We start from the raw sequence: 11,129 nt of genomic DNA, 5'->3' as shown, positions 1-11,129 counted from the left end.
AGTCAGGCAGGCTGTAGAGGGGGGTGGGGGGTGCGCAGTCAGGCAGGCTGTACAGAGGGTTGGGGGGTGCGCAGTCAGGCAGGCTGTAGAGGGGGGTGGGGGGGTGCAGTCAGGCAGGCTGTACAAGGGGTTGGGGGGTGCAGTCAGGCAAGCTGTACAGGGGGTTGGGGGGTGCAGTCAGGCAAGCTGTACAGGACCCCCCCCCCCCCTGTGGAGGGGGCGGGGAGCCCTAGGATTCCAGTGGTGATCCTGGATGGCATGCAGTGAAATGCAGACGGCAGTCTTTTCTCGGCCACATTTCAGGCGGAGGGCAGCAGGTTGCCAGTGAAGATAAGGCGCTCAGAGTGGGTGTGTGACCCCCCGCTGGGCTCCCATCTGAAGGTCTCTGATAAGACGGCTCTCACCTCGTCTCCGTCTCCCACCCCCGATGTTTCCAGAAGCTCGGCGTTCTCTCCCTCTTCTTTCTTCTTCTTTTTGCTGCATTCCTGAAAAGAATTAGGAGACATGTGATGTGAGCCCTCAATGGGGGACATTCAGCTTCCTCTGTACACAATGTATCACACCAACTGCCATTGTCCTAACTGCTTGTTTTCACCATTTTTTCCTGCCTCCCCTGCTGATCTCCTCCAGTCTCTTTCAGCCACTTCCTGTATACATGCAGTCAGCTGTCCTCCATTGTTCTGGTTTTCTGATGGTGACAATGGAGGGCAATGTGTGCCAGCTGCTTGTAGTCTCTACCAGTGGAGTGGGTGACAACGCAGGAGAACAATGGGAAGACATTGGCAGAGTGGTCACCCTGTAACAGGAAGTGCCTGAACAAGCATCTTCATGGCAGGATCACTACCAGGGATCATTTTATTAAAAGCTGCAGATTTCAAATATCTGATAAATTTAAGCCGGTTACATGAAGAAGTATACTGGTTATTAGGCGCAATAAAGAGTTATCCGCTCCCCCCCCCCCCCCCGGAGTTTCTTTTGAAGTCTACTGGGCCAAAAAAATGAGTTCCCGTCCCAAAGAGGCTCCTTTACTATGGAGTCACTGCACAGCATTTATAAGTGGATGGGCCCCATAGAGTAAAGCGGAAATCTTATTGCCAAGTGCTTCTGGAAAACACCCCCAATGGAGGGTGAAACGCGTCAGTAAGCCTAGGATTGGGGTGGGACTTCTCTGAATGGAGTGGTTGGAGGTGGGGGATTTTTGGGGGGGGGGGGCTTTCTTGAGCTTCATAGGAGGCTTAACCATGTCTGCAGCCTAACGCCAGGATTTCAATGCTTTTGCAGAGATCCTCAAACTACGGCCCTCCAGCTGTTGCAGAACTACACCTCCCATAAGGCATTGTAAAACTCTGAAATTCTCAGGCATGATGGGAATTGTAGTTCCTGAACAATTGGAGGGCCATAGTTTGAACAATTGGAGGGCCATAGTTTGAAGACGAAGGGCGAGGCAGAAAATCTCCAACCAAAAAGGCACTCAGGGCCGTACAAATGCCTTGCTTCACAGCAAGAATGACACCCCCTGTCAGGTTAGGTGGGCAGTACTGCCAACAAATGTGACCCATTCAAGGTGATGGGGCCACGCTGCAATGCACGTGGTTGGTAACATTTTGGGGGTTAAAGCTAGATATATCAAATGCCTTCTGAAAAGCAATCCACTGCAGTTCACTTTTCAGAGGGGGCAATGATATTGGCAGTTCTAAACAAGCTCTTAAAGAGTATTTTGGATCATTTGAAGAGATTTCCACTCATATCTCGTTGTGTCAGGGACAGGAAGTGAAGGAAAATCTCCCCAATGGGGACACAGCAAATATAACCCCAGACAGGAGGTTTTAACCATTAGGTGTGCACAGCCTATTACATTATAGTGTGCACCCCAAAGTGCAAACACACATGTGTGTATATACTGATGGTGTCAGTAGGGCAGAGATTGGGGTCAGAAATTACATTTATTTATTTACGATTTTTTTTTTCTTTTTCTCTAAGAGCCCTTTTAGGGGACTTTGGTGAAATATTAGGGGTCTAAAAATTGGGGAATATGTGCCACATGGATAATTAGGGTGTACGCACGCATATGGTTTAAAAAAAAAAAAAAAAAAAAAAAAGGAAGAGGTTTGCCCACACATACAGTATCTGACAAAAGTAAGTACACCCCTCCCATGTGACAACACTGAAGAAATGAGACTTTGCTACAATGTAAAGTAGTGAGTGTACAGCTTGTATAACAGTGTAAATTTGCTGTCCCCTCAAAATAACTCAACACACAGCCAATAATGTCTAAACCGCTGGCAACAAAAGTCAGTACACCCCTAAGTGACAATCTCCAAATTGGGCCCAAAGTGTCAATATTTTGTGTGACCGCCATTATTTTCCAGCACTGCCTTAACCCTCTTGGGCATGGAGTTCCCCAGAGCTTCACAGGTTGTCACTGGAGTCCTCGTCCCCTCCTCCATGATGACATCACAGAGCTGGTGGAGATAGAGATTATATATATATATATATATATATATTTCTCTATCTGTTACTCTTCCCCCCCCCCCCCCATTGGGTATCTCTGACCGCAACACATGCCTTCTAAATTAAAAATGTATGTATCCAATTTCCACAAGCTGAAAAACGATAGAGAGAGAATTCCCCTAGAAATTGGGACTTTATAGGCACTTTTAACGAGTATACTGGAGGATCATAAAAACTAATCTTTTATTATATAACAAAGAAAAAAGCAAATGTACAAAAAAAATGCACACTAAGAAACAATATACATGGATTATACAGAATTTGTGTTACATCAATACATACGTCTAAAGAATGATACACAGCAGGAACAACAAGATTATCCGACGCGTTTCAAAGCTTCATGGTGTAAATGAGGTGCAATGCTCTGCAGCAGAGATTTGTCATCTACAGAGTGCTGTACCTGAAGCTCAGGTGACAATCCTCACACCTGTGAGTCATGACTGTCCCTCCGGAGAAGTCTGATCCTTGGCGGGTTATCATCTAATCTCTGTATAAATAATGCAGTAAGAACACAACGCCCTGCCTGTAAATCTACATCTCCGATAACTCTTGGAGACACGCTACCAGGAGGTCTGCATATAGGCATGATGCCACCCAAGGCATATAAACCATGACTGGTGTCACCGGGACAGGAAGTGAGGGGAAATCCCCCAATGATGGCACAGCCCTCAATAAAGAGTCTGGAAGGGTTAGAATTCTTTTCACTGCCGTCTGTGTCCCATTGGAGAGATTTCCCACCAGGAATAGAGACCTCAAACCGGAGCTGAGGATTAATAGACAGTATCTCACAAAAGTGTGTGAGAAAAAAAAAAAAAAAAAAAAAAAAAAATTATATATAATATATAAATTTTTTTTTTTTTTTTTTTTTTTTTATAGGAAATACAGCAAAAGTATTTGCAGATAATCGTCAATAAGGAAAGAGGATTTGGTTGGTGTGGGTAGTGTCAGAATCCCAACCAATCAGATAAAAAAAAAAAAAAAATATAATAATAATAAATATATATATATATATATAAATAAATAATATTTATTATTATTATATATATTTTTTTTTTTTTTTTTATCTGATTGGTTGGGATTCTGACACTACCCACACCAACCAAATCCTCTTTCCTTATTGACGATTATCTGCAAATACTTTTGCTGTATTTCCTATTAAAAAAAAAAAAAAAAAGACCCCACACAATTTTTTTTTTTTTTTTTTTTTTTTAATTTGAACAGTGGGGAAAGATGATTTTTTAGATTTATATGCTTAGATGTAATAAGTGATGGCAAGTAAATACAAAAAAACTATCCAGGAAAAAAAATTGTAGAAGTGGGGGAAGGGAGGAGAAAATAATGTCCCATGCTTTGAAATCACTTGCTCTTTCCTCTCCTCTTGTTGTCCCTGAGACGTTGACAATAATATTTGAAGTTAGGAACATTTGTCCTCCAGCGGTTGGGAGGAGCTGACCATGAGAAGTCATTCCAGTACAATAACAGACTTCTATCCGTCCAATTACAGCGCAGAGAATGGGGAACAGTCGGTGGAGAAGTCGGTGGAGAATGGGCTAAAGAGAATCTGGAATGAGCGGATTGGATTGCTGGTGTCCCAGAATGGCTCCTAGGAATCGGCCAGAAACCAACAACTCCTCATAAATTGGCCGCTCCACCCAAAATGAATAATTCCGTTACAGGATTTTGAATGAGATTTGTCAGATCATCGAACGTTTTCCTTTTAAAATCTTTATTATGGGGTGCATTTGAACGTGTGATTCTTCTTTTTTTTTTTGGGAGGCAACTGCGCTTCGCTCCATTTACACCTGAGCGTATTGTTTTCAGGCTTTTTTTTTTTTTTCTTTCAGGTGTTTGGAGGAAGGCGCTGACATCTAACAAAAATGCCTGCAATCTGCCAAAAAAGAAGCTCATGTACTTTGAGCTTCAGGCAACAAAACGCTCATGCAATGGTCAGTAAAGTAACGCAGTGCCGTATCGCAAAAAAGTGGCCTGGTCATTAAGGGAGTAAATCCTTCCAATCCAGAAGTGGTTAAAGCGTCGCCTATGGATAAGTACCGCAGTTTGTCACCAAACCACGAGCGTGTGCAATTTTACAGCGCAACATGTTCAGTATCCATTTACTCAGCGTAACGTCTCCTCCTATTTTACCAAAAAATAAAAAATAAAGGAAGAAAGAAAATCGGGGTATATATTGTGTTTTGTTTAACCACCTTCCGCCCGCGCTATAGCCGAAAGACAGCTGCAGCGCGGGCTCTAATTTCCGGGAGGTCGTCTTTATATGGACTCCCAGTGACAGGCTCCCTGCGCGCTCCCACGAGCGCGCACCGGGGAAAATCTGTGTTGGCCGTGTCCCTTGGACACAGCCAATCACAGATCATGGTAAATGGCCAATCACAGCGGCCATTTACCACGAGATCGGCCCATGCAATGAGAGATGATCTCATATGTAAACATCTCTCTCATATCTCATCGCCAGCGCTCCTTCCTCACACAGAGACTGCAGTGTGAGGAAGAGGAGAGCCGATCAGCGGTAAGGGGACACAGAGGAATGTAATCAGGGCACCGATCACCAGTGCCCTGATTACACAAGAGGGGGGAAAAAAAATGCCATAACTGCCCACAATCAGTGCCCATAGTGCTGCCAGTCAGTGCCTGCTCATCTAGGCACTGACTAGCAGCACTATGGGCACTGAGTGTGGGCACTGATGGTGCTGCCCATCAGTGCCACCTCTCAGTGCAGCATATTAGTACCTCCTCATCAGCGCACATCAGTGAAGGAGAAACATTTATTTATTTTCAAAATTGACTCACTTTTTTCTTTTTTTTGTAAGAAATAGAAAACCCAGAGGCTATTAAATACCACCAAAAGAAAGCTCTATTTGTGTGAAAAAAAAAATGATAAAAATTTCATATGGGTACAGTGTAGCATGACCGCACAATTGTCATTCAAAACGTGAGAGCGCTGAAAGCTGAAAATTGGCCTGGGCAGGAAGGGGGGTAAAAGTGCCCGGTAGGCAAGGGGTTAATTCAATAAAGTGAATAAAAAACAAACAAAACACACAACAAAAAAAATCGCTGCAAAAATGTGGAAAGCTCAGCAAGAAGCACTGCAGAAATGCATGGGTGAGAATCGAAACTTTGAAAGTGAATTAGAGAAAGAGATTTTTAAGTATCGTATTTTGTCGCCGTTCAACAAGTGTGCGCAATTTTAAAGCATGACATGTTCGGTATCTGTTTACTTGGAATTACATTATCTTTCACATTAAACAAAAAAAAAAAAAAAAAAATTGGGCTAACTTTAACCACCGGAGGATTTTGCTGTCTTCCGTCCAGGCCACTTTTTGTGATTCGCCGCTGTGCGACTTTAACTGACAATTGCGCGGTCGTGCGACGCCGTACCCAAACGAAATTTACGTCCTTTTTTTCCCACAAACAGAGCTTTCTTTTGGTGGTATTTGATCACCTGTGCGATTTTTACTATTTTGCGCTATAAACAAAAAAAAGAGCGTTTATTTTGAAAAAAATAACAATATTTTTCACATTTTTTTATATGAAATTCCCCCCCCAAAAAATGTAAAAATCTAATTTTTTTTTAATTTTTGGCCAATTTTTTTTATGCAACATATGTTTAGTAAAAAAAAAAAATCGCAATAAGCGTATTTTGATTGGTTTGCGCAAAAGTTATTGCGTTTACTAACTAAGGGAAAGATTTCTGTCATTTTTGGTGTTTTTTTTTTTAACGCGTAATGGCGGTGATCTGCGATTTTTTTTGCGGGACTGCGACATTGCGGCGGACAGATCGGACCCTTGACTGACATTTTTGACACTTTTGGGGGTACCAGTGACATTACTACAGTAATCAGTGCTATAAATATGCACTGTTACTGTAAAAATGACACTGGCAGGGAAGGGGTTAACTTTATTGGAGAGGGAGGGGTTAATGTATGCCTGGTGCTTACTGACGTGTGGGGGGGGAGGTGACTGAGTGACAGAAGGACAGATCGGATGTCCAGCTATGCTGAACACTCCGATCTGTCAGTCCCTGTCACTATGGAGATCCGCCCGCTCTGTTTACACACAGCGGGCGGATCTCCAGACTCGATCCCCGGCGATCGGGGCAGAGCAGTGGCAATCGCTGCTGCTCCTCCCCTGGCCTGACTCCCGCTGTGAATGAACACAGCGGGAGCGAGCCTCCGGCGGCGCGCGAGCGCCGCCCACAAGGGGCGGAGTCCAGAGACGTAGGTCTACGTCGCTGGACGGGATCGCGGCACTTTGCCGCAGTAGCCTCCATGTGAGAGGGGCTAAAGTGGTTATTTCATGAAAGTGTATTCTTTTCCAAAATTCTGGGTTTGAAAGATCGCTGCGCAGATACGTGACGTAAAATATTGCAACGGCCACCATTTTATTCTTTAGGGTCTCTGCTAAAAAAAAAAAAAAAAAAAAAAAAATAGATATAGAATGTTAGGGGGTTCTGTGTAATTTCCTAGCAAAAAATACTGATTTTTAACTTGTAAGCCACAAATGTAAGAAAAAGGCTTAGTCTTCAAGGGGTTAATGTGCTTGTATACAATAAACTTCTCCTGTTTGCTCTCTTTTGGTCTGAAAGCATTTTATTTATTTTTAGATCTCTATGACCCATGGAAAAAATGAGCGCTTCATCCAGCCGGCAATCTGGAGAGCCGATATCAGTCCAGAGGCCTCATTCACACTGCAACGCTTGGTAGCTTAAAGCTCCAAAACACTGGAGGGAAAAACAAAAAAAAAAAAAAAATGTATTCTCTATGGACGGTTCACATCTCCACTACAAGTCGCATAGAACTGAATGCCTGAAGCTCGAAAAAGTTCTGTAAAAACATTAATAAATAAAAGTGGATGAAAAAGCGGATAAAACATAGTAAATGATGAAAACAGATTATATTTTTTCACTACAGGCTACTTAAAAATAAAAAATCCAAAGCTCATAAATGTGACGTTAGTTGTGAATGCAGCTGCAGGCAGTACAGGAAGTTATTATTGCTCCCAGCTAGCAATGCGGACTACAAAACACCTCCCCCTTGTTATGGAGAAAAGAATGGGTTATGTAGTCCTAAGACGCTCCCAGCCTTAGGGTGACAACGATGCTAGAAACGGTTGTCACCCTCAGATAGGAAGTCATTTCAAATTGGATAGTGTCTGATTTGTCCCTCGCAATATCGCAGTCCCACTGATCGCGGCCATTACTAGTAGAAAAAAAAAAAAAAAAATTATATATATATATATATATATATATATATAATTTTTTTTTTAAAAAATTCCATAAAAGTGACCCATAGTTTGTGGATGATATAACTTTTGTGCAAATCAATCAATATACACTTATTGAGATTTTTTTTTTTTTTTTTAATTATCAAAAACATGTAGCAGAATACATATTGGCCTAACTTGATTAAGTTTTACATTTTTTCTTTTTATTGGATGTTTTATAGCAGAAAAAAAAAAATATATAAAAAAATTTTTTTTTTTTTTTTTTTTACAAACATTGCCGGTCTATTTTTTTGTTTATAGTGCAAAAAATTAAAACCGCAGAGGGGATCAAATACCACCAAAAGAAAGCGCTATTTGTGGGAAACAAAGGACATCAATTTTATTTTGTATACAGCGTCGCACGACCGCACAATCGTCAGTTAAATTAACGCAGTGCTGTATCGCAAAAAATGGCCTGGTCATGAAGAGGGGGTAAATCTATCAGGACTGAAGAAGTTAAAGAAAAAAAAAACCCTGAATAGAGGAAACCGAATGCAGCCACTACATCTGCATACCGATAAGCTGCAATGTCAATTTTCATTCCTGGGAAAAAAAAAACCGCAAAAAGCGTATTTTGATTGGTTTGCGCAAAAGTTATCGTGTTTACTAACAAAAAGGGAACAATTTTTGTCATTTTTGTTGTTTTTTTTTAACGCGTAATGGCGGCGATCTGCGATTTTTTTTGCGGTACTGCGACATTGCGGCGGACAGATCGGACCCTTGACTGACATTTTTGGGGGTACCAGTGACATTTCTACAGTAATCAGTGCTATACATATGCACTGTTACTGTAAAAATGACACTGGCAGTGAAGGGGGTTAACTTTTTTGAGAGGGAGGGGCTCCCTAGGGTGTCCCTAGGGGCGTGATTCTAACTGATTGGCTGTGGCTTGAGCTGTATGAACAGTGATCAACGGTCCTACATAGCAGGACCGTATGATCATCATTCATACACAGGGGAGAATGAGAGGCGGCTTGTTTACATTAGCCGCCTGCCTTTCTCCCTCTCCACCGACGATCGCCGAGTGACCGGCGGACATTGGGTCACACGTGCGGGGGGTCCGTGACCACTCGGGAGCGTGCCTCCGGGGTCGCGCGCTCGCTCCCTAGAGCCTCACAGGCTAGCGACGTAGTACTACTTCACTCTGCCTGTGAGGGGCTGACCGCCGCAGTAAATAGTCGTGCGGCGGTGGTTAAAGTGATTGCAAAGCTTTAATTATTTTTTTCCATTAAAATAATAAACATGCGATACTTACCCGCTCTGTGTAATGGTTTTGCACAGAGCAGCCCCGATCCTCCTCTTCTCTTCACTCCTGCTGGGTACCACCTACAGGAAGCAGCTTGCTATGGGGGCACCCGAGCCAAGTCGCTTCTCTGTGTGTCCATTCACACACAGAGACATGGCTTGGCCCCACCCCCTCCATCTCCCGATTGGCTCACTGGCTGCGATTGACAGCAGTGGGAACCAATGGTTTCCACTGCTGCCAATAGCCAATCAAATGCAGGTCCCTGGAGAGGAAAGGCTCTTGTAGACATCGCTGGATTGAGAGGGGACTCAGGTAAGTATTAGGGAGGGGGCTGCTGCACACAGATTTTTTACCTTCATGCATAGAATGCACCCTCTGCCTTCAGTCCCAGTTTACATATGAGCGATGTCAGACATTGCATGCGATTCGGAGCACACTGCACTGCAAATCACGTGATGTCTGTGCGATACAAATTCAGCCATACAGGTTGTACAGATTGTATGGCTGAATTCGCATCGCATTCGGTCCAAAGTCGCACAGGACCTTTTTTCTGGTCTGCACCAGAATCGGATCACATGGGTGTTCACACCTGTGCGATCCGATTCATGTCCGAACTGACAGTTCACACTGCGATCTGATCTGGGGGTGTCATTGACTTTGTATTGACACCCCCAGCACTTTGCATATGGCAGTGTGAACAGCCTGCGAGTCGGGTGCGATGTGGGCACCCGCAGTGGATTGGCAGGATTCCCGCATCGCATGTGTGAACCGCCACTAAGTTATCAACGATAAACACAAAGTAACACTTCAGTCTCCAACAAAAAGGAAACAATGAATTACAGATAAATAGGAGATCTAAAAGAAAGGATTATACTTAGCTAACACGTGTGCGTGTGACGCATCACTAACTATACAATCAGATTGTACAATCTCCCATTAGATTTACCAAAAGCTATGTACCATGAAGACAAACAATACAATTAAATAGTAAAAAATAAAATATCAGAGAAGCCCTTACACTGCAGAATTGATAATAGAAGATTGTACAGCTCAGTCTTACCAAAGAGTGGCCATACACATCACAATCTGATTGTATAATCCTCGTACTATAAAACAATGCAATACGAGGACAAACCTATACAATCCAACTTCAGTCTAAGCACACAGACCTTGGATTTCACAGGTGTTGAAGCAGATTGTAGAGTGTATGGTCAGCCTACAAGCAATCTTTGATGCCTCGTACAAACAATCAGATAATCGGACGACTTATCGTTAGCATTCAACAATGCATTCTAAACGTAGGATTTTTTTCGTACAATTCTGGAAAAGCTTCCTGGATGCTACGTATCGGATAGTGCAAAACAAAAATGCTATTTACAGAGGAGCACCCCCCCCCCCCTCCCTGCTATGTACAGAGGGGAGCCCAGAGGAGCCCCCGACCCTGCTATGTACAGAGGAGCCCCCCCTCCCTGCTATGTACAGAGGGGAGCCCAGAGGAGCCCCCCCTGCTATGTACAGAGGGGAGCCCCCCCACCCTGCTATGTACAGAGGGGAGCCCAGAGGAGCACCCCCTGCTATGTACAGAGGGGAGCCCCCCTCCCTGCAATGTACAGAGGGGAGCCCCCCCACCCTGCTATGTACAGAGGGGAGCTGCTATGTACAGAGAGGAGCCCCCCCCCCCGTCCCTGCTATGTACAGAGGGGAGCCCCCCCCACCCTGCTATGTACAGAGGGGAGCTGCTATGTACAGAGAGGAGCCCCCCCCCCGTCCCTGCTATGTACAGAGGGGAGCCCAGAGGAGCCCCCCCTGCTATGTACAGAGGGGAGCCCCCCCACCCTGCTATGTACAGAGGGGAGCCCAGAGGAGCCCCCCCTGCTATGTACAGAGGGGAGCCCCCCTCCCTGCAATGTACAGAGGGGAGCCCCCCCACCCTGCTATGTACAGAGGGGAGCTGCTATGTACAGAGAGGAGCCCCCACCCCCGTCCCTGCTATGTACAGAGGGGAGCCCCCCCTCCCTGCAATGTACAGAGGGGAGCCCCCCCACCCTGCAATGTACAGAGGGGAGCTGCTATGTACAGAGAGGAGCCCCCC

Source organism: Pelophylax lessonae (assembly GCF_965119305.1).
Source record: "Pelophylax lessonae genome assembly, chromosome: 11".
Lineage (NCBI taxonomy): Eukaryota > Metazoa > Chordata > Amphibia > Anura > Ranidae > Pelophylax > Pelophylax lessonae.
Note: the sequence above shows the minus strand (reverse complement) of the source record.